Raw genomic sequence first — 8,847 nt, 5'->3', positions numbered from 1 at the left:
CAGGGAAAGGAAGACAGTCAATTTGGCTCGATCACCAGGTGCGGACCTGTCTCCTGATGCCTGACCGGGGCCCTTCCGCGGCCTCCGTCCCCTCCTTGCAGCTGAGGGCTTCACAGAACCTAGCAGTGGCTTCACAATCACCTTGACCCTATAACTAGGTAATTCAGCACAGGGGCTGTGTGCCACCAGGGCTCCCTCTTGCCACCCTGGATGCCCCCAGCAGGACACCCTGCCAGCCATGCCCCCTCTCCTGGCCTTCCTCCTTCCTGTGCACATTTGCAAAATGGTGTTTCTAACACCAGCCCTTTCCATCTCCCAGGTCAGACACAAGATGATACGTGTGAATCCCAACTTAGTCACAGGAAGGCTGATTATAATTAAAAGTAGGTGAGCAGATCACTTTGTCTTTGATCAGGCATCAAAGTGGCTTAAGACAGCACTGGGCCAGCAGGTCCCCAGGTGGGGGACATGGGTCTTGCTGGCACACCAGAGATGTCCTCTCTCACAGCTAGAGATAATGCAAGTAACAGAAGCAGGGACTTCCCAGAAGAAAAACTGCACACAGCTAAGGAACATTTAAATACAATTTATTAATTAAACAAAAATAAGTACAGGAGTAGCTGGTTGTCATAAGAGTTGCCTTCTCTGGCTCATGTATCCTTGTTTAATCCTCACTTTCAGATTTTACAAATCTTGAACTACTTTATTTCCATAGAAAGAGATTATCTCTCTTTAGAGGTTTTGGAATTTTTGATTACAATCTACAGTAAGAAATGCATTTTAATTGTAACCCAGTACACATATAAATGTACATAATTAAAACAAAAGTTTCAGAAAACAGTATTTTTATTATTAGGTGCAATGCCCCCTTTTTATATTTTATTCTGTTCTATTTTATCTTTTAAATGCTGGTCATGAGAACTGCAAAACTGATTTCCTGACCCACTGATAGGTGAGGCCAGTGATTTACAAAACACTGAATTGGAGAAGAACAAATTTGGAAGACTGACACTACCCACCTTCCAGACTATACACAGCTACAGTCATCAAGACAATGTGGTATTCACAAAAGAATAGACTAATAGATGAATGGAACAAAATAGAGAGCCCAGAAATAGATCCACATAAATATAGCCCCCCTCTTTGACAAGGGAGCAAAGGCAATTCAGTGAAGAAAGGACAGCCTTTTCAGCAAGTGGTCCTGGACCAATTGGGCATCCACATGCAAAATAATAATAACAATGCCTCTAGAGGTGGACCTTATGCCTTTCACAAAAATTAACTCAAAATGAATGAAAGACCTAAAGGTAAAATGCAAATCTATAAAACTCCTAGAAGATAACACAAGAGAACATCTAGGTGACCTTGGGTCTGATGATGACTCTTTAGGTACAGTACCAAAGGCACAATCCATGCAGGGAAAAAATTGGTAAGTTGGACTCCATTAAAAGTATAGATTCCTGCTCTGCAAAAAACTCTGAACTGACATTCTCACCAGCCCCTAAGCAAATTAGTTTTTCCAGGAAAAATCAATTCCCCTGACTTCTGTGGATTCATCCACGATGTGGTCACCATAGTGTGGCCCCATCTCTTTTCACCCTGACTTCACCCGGGTCTCCAGGGCCCCTGCTTGCTCAGACAGACAATAGTCTCAGCAGGAAGCCTCACCTCTCCTCTCGCAGGAACCACATCCAGTGTGCTCACATGAGGCCCTCTCTCGGTCATGTCTGTGCTCACACTCTCCCTCCTGCAACACACACACTGCTGTGAGTGGTCACAGGCCATTCTAGCATCACAAGAGAAGCCGTTTGCTGCCCTGTAGAAGAGTGACCACAGAGCAGTCACTGTCTTCCAGAAATACCACCAGCTGCAACACGTGCTGCCTTCCTCTACTCCGGGACACAACGAGGTCACACTAGGTCAGTGATTCTCAGCCAGGGGCAGTTTGCCCCAGACACACATGTAAGGCCTGTGGACACTCCTGTTCATTCCCACGGGGGACTGCTGGCATCTTGTGAGTCAAGGCCCAGGTGTTGCTGACCATCCTACAATGCACAGGACAGTCCCCACCACGGAGTCTTATCCAGCCCCAATATTAGTAGTGCTGGGATGGTTAATTTTGTGTGTCACCTTGACTGGATAAGGGATGCTCAGATGGCTGGTAAAGCATAATTTCTGTGAGGCTGTTTCTAGAAGAGATTAGCATTTGAATCAGTAGACAGAGTAAAGAAAATCCACCCTTACCAGTGTGCGTAGTCATCATCCAGTCTGTGGAGGGCCCGAATAGAACAAAAAGCCAGATGAAGGGCAGATTCCCTCTCTCTCTTCCTGAGCTGAGACATCCACCTTCACTGTCGGTCATCAGAGTCCCTGTATCTCAGGCCTTCAAGCTCAAAATGAATTACACCACTAGCTTTCATGGTTCTCTGGCTTATAGATGGTAGACTGTAGGCTTTCTCCATAATGACGTGAGCCGGTTGCCATAATAAACTGCTCCTATGTCTATATACATATCCTACTGTTGCTGTTTCTCTGGAGAACCCTGACTAACACGAGTGCCAAGGGGGAGAGACCCCGCTCTCGATTTCTTTCTTTCTTTGGTACCCTGAGCTTCACCATCATCTCCATAAATCCCACACCTGCTGGAAGAAAGATGATACATGGGAAAGAGCTGCTGCTGAGGGTGGACACGAATTCCTACGTGCATTTGTCTCCTGGGGGAGAAGCTGTTGGTCAAAATAACACTACTAGTTCCTTTCTTTTGTGTAAGTGTAAAGTTGTGCACTCTGTTCTCTATAGATGACTTTATCCAGTCCTCTGGCTTCAGATGTCATTAACACTGTCAACCCATAACTTCATTTCCTGCCCAGGCCTCTTTTCTGAGCTCTAAACTCATATATTGAAAAGTCTACTGGACATCTGCACTCGGATGATGTGTGGATATCTAAAATTTAATTCCCAAATTGAATTTTGGTGACCTTCATCTTCCCGGACCCAATATCAGTCCAGCCCAGCCTTCTTGCTCTCAGTCCATGACTGTCACCTTCTGCCCACTGGCCTCATCACCATGAAGTCATCTCAGTGACCTCCTACCACGCACGTGCACACATGCACATGCACACACACACCCATCTGGAAGCCTGCCACTCTTCCTCCTCTCGGCTCCCTCCCCTCCCCCAACCCATGGTGAACTCCTACCATATTCTTTGAATTTCTGCACTTTCCCCCAAACCAGGAGAGTGGAGGCACTTTCCTTTCTGTCTCCCTCTGATCCATTTTTCACACAAAAGCCAGAGTCATCTCAAGACATAAATAAGCTAAGGTCACTGCTTTCTAGAAATGCATCTGTATACCTTCCATCGCAGTTGGAGGTATACAGATCATACAACGTGGCTTACAAGACGCCTTGGGGTTGGTGTTGGGGATGGTCTTCTTTCAGGGCCTGGAAGACACCAAGCTTTCTCTGGCCTCAGAGCCTTCACAGATGCTGTTCCCCATACAGTGCCCTCCCCTCACTCTTCCCCTTGCTGAGGACAATGGCTTCACAGTTCAGCTCACGGTTGGCGCTAGGTGTGGAGCAGGTGAATGTGTGTCCCTGTGGGGTTGAGCTGCCCTTTCTTCTCTTTTCTTTCTTTCCTCCAATGGCTCTTGTCTCTAGAAGTTTGGAATCTTCTCAACATCACTCTGCTTCTGTCTCAAGTTCTAGTTCTCACAGCATGAATCCTAGGCCCCCAGCCCCACCCCCAGCCAGTCCCTGCCACCCAGGGTAAGGAGACATGGAGAGCTCTTCTCTGCATCTAGCCTGTGACAGATGCCTCTGGTGACAGCCATTCCACCCTTGCTGCCTGAAACCAGTTTTTTAATGAGCCACCCTGACATAGCCTCATGCCTACTCTGCTCTTTGGACCTGCAGAGCCTCAGGCTTGGAGCCGCTGTGGGTCTGCCAGCAAGACCAGCTCCCACACTTCCTGCAGACCTTCCCCACAAGTTTCCAGTGATGTGTTCTCAGCCCTGCTTTAAAATTCTGTCAACTTTGTTTTTTCTAGAAATTTGTCAAAATCCCACTCATGGTACTGTTTCACGCACCTCAACTCTCATTTTTGTAGAGTTTGGGAAGGAAGGTGAGAACTTGGGTTCTGATGATTATGTGCGTGCACCTGAAAATGAGCCATATTTCCAGCCCAGTGGTGGGATGAGCAGGATGGGTTTGGAGACTGCCTGCAAAGGCAAGGTGGGCTCCATGTGCCATGGGACTGGGATTTATGAGATGACTTAATTGGGCTGAAAAATTGAAATCAGGGCTCTTTGGGAAAATGTAGGATTGTGTAGTAAGAAAAATCCAAGCTGTCAGGGTCTGGAATGAACCAGGCTTTACAGAATGAGCTCTCTCAGATTCCCCAGGTAAGAGTTAGTTTTTCCAGCTTTCTCAAGATTTCTTTGACCTTTATCACCATCAGAAATTAATGTTTAACCAGCTCACGAGGCTGAAAATGCAAAGATATGGAAACCTGTGGGTTCAAAGTTGCAGGAAGAGTGACCCACCCGAGCACCGTGTTCTGCAGCTGCTTCTCCACGTTTCCCTTGTCCGCAGCGCCAGGGATTCCATGAAGGAGAACAGACCTGTAAGGAATTAGAATTCCCTGCAAGTAAGTCTCTGGTTTTGTACATAATCAGATTCTGATTGTTGGAAACAGCCGCACTTGTGCCGCACATTATTGGATGTTTGCTTTAGGTTGACTCGCTTGAGAAACGGGGACCGTCATTGGCCCGGTGCTCGCTCTCACGCTGCAGCCTACTGGGTGTTCAGTCCCGCGGGGGCTGTGCTCTTGGTGGCAGCCATCCCTCCTGTGACTGGCATCGGATGTGGTGCTGGGAATGCTTTCACGACAGCAGCTCAGCAGCAAACCAGGGCGGACGTGGCTCTAGTTCTCTGAGTGTGGCCTGGGCCCTTCATTCCCCAGGCCTCTGTCTCTCCCTCTGTAACATGGGGATTGAAATGGTATCTACCTTGTCAGGTTCATGTGAAGATTAAATCCCATGATGTGTGGAAACTACCCAGGAGATGATTAATGAGTGTGAGCCCTTCGCTTTCTGACATCTGTGGCTCTGGGAAAGGCTCTCTTCTTCTGACAGATGGTGTGGTCGAGGTAGGAGTGAATTGGGTGTCCACCTAGGCAGGGTGGTTTGAGGAGAATTAAAAGGTCTGGCCAACTTGCCAAACTGATTACCATTCCCATCAGGAGATAGAATTCTTGAGAAAGAACCATTGCTGCCCATCAGGCGTGGATTAAAACAATAACTTCTGAGTGTTTAGGTTGCAGTGGGCTCTGTCCAGAAAGGGGTCCACACTCTTTACCTGGAATCACGTCCCCACTCACAAGGGAGAAAACCAAGACAGAGGACGGAGGAAGACCGCGAGGCCTCGCAGCCAGCGGAGACCAAGCTGGGACTTGCACGTTTTCCGCTGCACCGTTCCAGGAAGGTGGCCGCGTTGCGAGCACTATGTGAGGCCTCACAGGAAGGGTTCAGTAGAGCCCATTGGAGATCAGGGGGTACAGCCTGGAGGGATGGGCAGTACAGGAGGGACTGTGGAGAGGAGGGGAATGTGAAGGCAGGTGGGAAGGTGAGCGATGGGTCAAGGGGACAGCTGGGGAGTGGGAAGTACAAGCTGGACACGGGAATCAGGCTCTGGGCTTCCAAAGTGGCCCGAGGGCACAGCAGCCATCATAGGCCAACCAAGGATGAAATGATCTCCTTGGAATGTTTCCCCGCATATGGCTTTAGGGAGGCCTCTCCTCCTGGTTCTGCAATGCTCTCAGCAGAGCAGGCTGAGGCCTTGCCGACCCCTTAGCCCAGAAGGGGTCTGCCCTGAGGACACGCCCTGCATTGCTCCCAGCTAGCCGAGCAAGCCAGGGGAACTGCCAGATGAGTGCTGCCCCACTGCTGGCAGGAGTCGCTCTGGCTTTAGCCTTGCTCTTCGGGCTGCTCTGAGATGCCCCCACAAAACGTTGCCCTCTGGATGTCCTCACAGATTGGCTTTACGACATTTTGGAACCAGAGAAATGCTACTGCTGCTTAAAATCTAAATCAGAACTTTCAGACTTTTAAAAATGACTGAGTAACATGTGAAGAAACATAGCACGTGCCTGCAAGGCCAGCCCTGAGTGTCACCCCATCCCTGCCTCCAAGGGAGAGGGCAGGATCCAGAATGCCAAAGGCAGGTAGGACGGAGGGAGGGGAGAAGGACTGTGCATTGTAACGAGTGATCTGAGCAATCGACCCGGTAATTTATTATTATGTGAGATAATAAAAAGCTCACTCCCCCAAGGACATAAACACTTCTAAACATACATGGAACCTTAAATACATAAAGGAAATCTTGGTACAGCTATGGGAAGTAGCCAGCAAACACAGCACTAGAGTAGAAGATTTCAATCCACCTTTACCAATTATTGTAAACCGGACGATAGATCTAACAAACAAATTAATTAGTAAAGATTTAGAAAATTTCAACAACACAAGTAACCATCTTGATTTATTGGGCATATGTGGAAATCTGAACCTAATAATTAGAAGATACACTCTATTCTCAAATGCACATGAAACGTTTACCAACACTGAGGAAGTATTAGGCCGTAATGCAAGTCTCAATACCTATCAGAGAACTGCTGTCATACCAGCACGTTCTCTGACTGCAATTCAATTCCAGTAATTTAATTAGAATTCAATAAAATGATAAGCAAGTATTGCTATATTTGTCTAGAAATTTGTGAAAAGCTTCTAAATAACTCATGCATCAAAGAAAAAATGTAATAGAAATTAAATACTACTTATAAATAATAATGAAAAATGCTACATTTAAAATGTGAGTTCTGTATTGAAAACAGTACATAAAGAAAAGCATATCGTTTTCAATGCTTATCTTAGAAAGAAAAAAGGCTGAAAATGAATGAATCACCCAGCTAAAGATGTTAGGAGAAGAACAGAATAAGCCTCAAGGTAATTGAATGCAGGTAATTGAATCGAGTTTAAGAGGAGAAACTAGTGAAAAAGAAAAAAAGGTAGAACAGGGAGGATCAACAAAGCCAAGAAAAAAATTTTTTTTCTAAAGACTAGTAAGATAGACACAGTTCTGGCAGTTTTAACTACAGACAAAAGTAGAGAGGAATAAATAACAATGTCATAATGAGAAAAAGTGTGTAATGACAGCTTCAGCAAAGTGAAAAGGTAACGAGCATATCATGTTATGAAAAACTTGTCATTAAATCAAAAATTTTGAGAAAATAACATAAAATTGGGCTCAAGAAGAAATAGAGATCCTGAGCAATCTTATGATAATAAATAAATTGATTCCTTAAAAACATTCCTTTAAAAAGGGGGGGAGAGTACAAATGATTTTATGTATGATTTCTAACACTCTTAAAAGGATTGGGTAATTCCAAATTTCAAAATCGCACAAACTCAGAGAATCCACGAGAGGAATTGCCCTCAGATTAGTCTATAAGAACATAGAGTCTGACACTAAAACTAGAGGAAGTCAATTTTAGAAAGCAAAAATACAATTTTACTCATGCGGTAGATGTGAAAATTCTATACAAAATGTTAGTGCACCATACTCTATCTCAGGAATAAAAATACATTTGAAAATTAGAAAATTTATTAATGTCATTCATCACATTAACAACTTATAGGAGGAAACCATATGATTTTATTTTTCAATGCAGAAAAGCTTTTGAGAAAATTAAACATCTATTAATTACAAAAATAAGAATAGAAGAAATTTAATAAAAAATTTTCAATCAAAGCCTATAATTAATTGCAAAATGTTAAAAGCATTCCTTTTAAAATCAGTAAGTTCACTATCACTATCAACAATGTCCTGGGATCTTAGAACAGTGGCAGGCACACTTATAATTTTAAATTTTAAATTTTTGAACAGCCACATAAAAAAGTAAAACATATATGCGTACTACAGCAGGATGAAGTTATGTTACGTGAGACAACAATTAAAGCAAAGTGTAGTCCTACACTAAAATTGTGTTTAATGGGGAAAGTTTTTACTCTGCTTCAGTTTTTAGCTTTAAATGTGAATTAAGTAAAATTAAATTAAGCACTTATTTCCTCAGTAGCACTAATTGCATTCAAGAGGTCAATAGCTATATGTGGTTCATGGTTATAGCAAAGCACTATCACAGTACAATAAGACAAGAAAAAGAAAAAGTAAAAGGACAGAAAGAAACAACATTGTCACAATTCACAGATGATATGCTTGTTTATATGGAAATCCACCTGAATTAAATTATTAAAACTTTTAAGAGAATGCAGTTAGGTCACCTGGAAAAGGATCCATACGTAAAACTCAGTCTCAATTCTATGCTTTGGTAATAAACAGTTCCTTTCTTTGATTACTAATGAAAAGGATCTTTTCATATATTTATGGGAAATTTTGTTCAGGTTTCTGAAAATGCTTGTTTTTTTATTGTTATCTTTTTCTTATTGAAAAGGTCTTTTTGTATGATAGATGCTGACCCATCATTACCAATGTGCATTTTTAAATACCTTCTTCTAGTTACAGGCTGTCTTTCTAGTTTCTGTAGTTTGAAGAACCAATATTCTTAACAATAATACACAGTTGACACTTGAACAACATGGGTTTGAACTGTGATTCCACTTTATGTAGATTTTTTTTTTCAATAAATATTTTTGGAAAATTTTTTGGAGATTTGTGACAATTTTCTCTTCTTTATGGTTGTCCTAATATTTTTTCTATTGTACTATAAGAATAGGGTATACAATACATACAACGTACAAATATGTGTTAATTGACTTTGTTATCCATGAGGTCAA

Source organism: Cynocephalus volans, chromosome 2 (genome assembly GCF_027409185.1).
Source record: "Cynocephalus volans isolate mCynVol1 chromosome 2, mCynVol1.pri, whole genome shotgun sequence".
Lineage (NCBI taxonomy): Eukaryota > Metazoa > Chordata > Mammalia > Dermoptera > Cynocephalidae > Cynocephalus > Cynocephalus volans.
Note: the sequence above shows the minus strand (reverse complement) of the source record.